The sequence below is a fragment of the Trichechus manatus genome, unplaced genomic scaffold (assembly GCF_000243295.1).
Source record: "Trichechus manatus latirostris isolate Lorelei unplaced genomic scaffold, TriManLat1.0 scaffold00167, whole genome shotgun sequence".
NCBI lineage: Eukaryota > Metazoa > Chordata > Mammalia > Sirenia > Trichechidae > Trichechus > Trichechus manatus.
The window spans coordinates 3517264-3518299 of NW_004444103.1; the positions used below are offsets into that span (position 1 = coordinate 3517264).

General features: G+C 33.9%; 1 protein-coding gene across 2 annotated transcripts in view; it reads right to left on the reverse strand.

Annotated features, from left to right (window-relative positions):
* LOC101342035 (cadherin-like and PC-esterase domain-containing protein 1) overlaps positions 1-1036 on the reverse strand; it is a 211100-nt gene that overhangs the window by 125417 nt on the left and 84647 nt on the right. The gene's annotated exons all lie outside the window — the stretch shown is intronic.

Genomic DNA, 1036 nt, shown 5'->3' on the forward strand with positions numbered 1-1036 from the left:
ACAAAACTCAAGAAATATCCTTTCATTTTTTAGTGTTACTCAGAGACAACATGACATAGGTATCTCAAAAATAACCAGAAAAAAACACTGGGAAATATATAAAAGAATTGGTATTATCTGACAGACTATCTCAATTTTGGATGGAAGTCTAGTGTTAAAGAAAAAAAAAAATCCAGTATACATCGCCTCTTTTGTTGATGAATCCTGAGTTAAATGTCTCTTCAACTAACTCTTTATACCTGAAATCACCACTCATTTCCTACATTAGGTATAGTGGTTTCTCATAAGTTAGGAAATAACCAATTTCTGCAAATTTCATCTCTTTAAAAAATTATCAGAAGAAATTTTGGCACTTCTGAAGCACAAAGCTTTCAAAGAAAGTTTTTATCGGCAGAAAAGTTGATTAACAAGGAAGAGAGATATAAGTAGAAATGAAATTTTACTCTCCACTAATTAAGGCCTTTTCAAGTCGATAAGCCCTATGCTATATAGGCTATTGATTCCTTCAATTTTAATTGTCCTGTTTCAAGAAGAGAAACCTCTCCACCAAACAAAGGCATCCAATCATACCCAAGTTTACATTCGGGCTCTTGTCCTAGAACATCTCTGTTTGCTTGATGTATCCAAGATCTGGAAGCTAGCACACTAGTTCAAAGGCGCAAGGAGACAGGGTGCAGGCGGTTGGAGGTAGGAGAAATCTCATCCATGTAATAGACCTTAGGTTTGGTAAGGTCTACCCTTCTCCCCATATCTTCACTTTGAAGAAAACTACAAACTGATTCCTAAAGCCAAAACCAAATACTATATAATGACTACAATATTTTATTTTAAATGTTCACTTTGGGTTTTCAACCAAAGCTTTTGATTTGGATTTAAAAGGGAAACACAAAGACTTTTTGTATTCTACATCATTTTTAGCCCGGGAAACAATAAAACCCAATAAGAAATAGCCTGTCATTAGATTCTCAACTAAATATTTTAAGAAGAGAAGGATATATAAAGACAGAGGGATTTCAAATCATAAACTCTTTCTGAC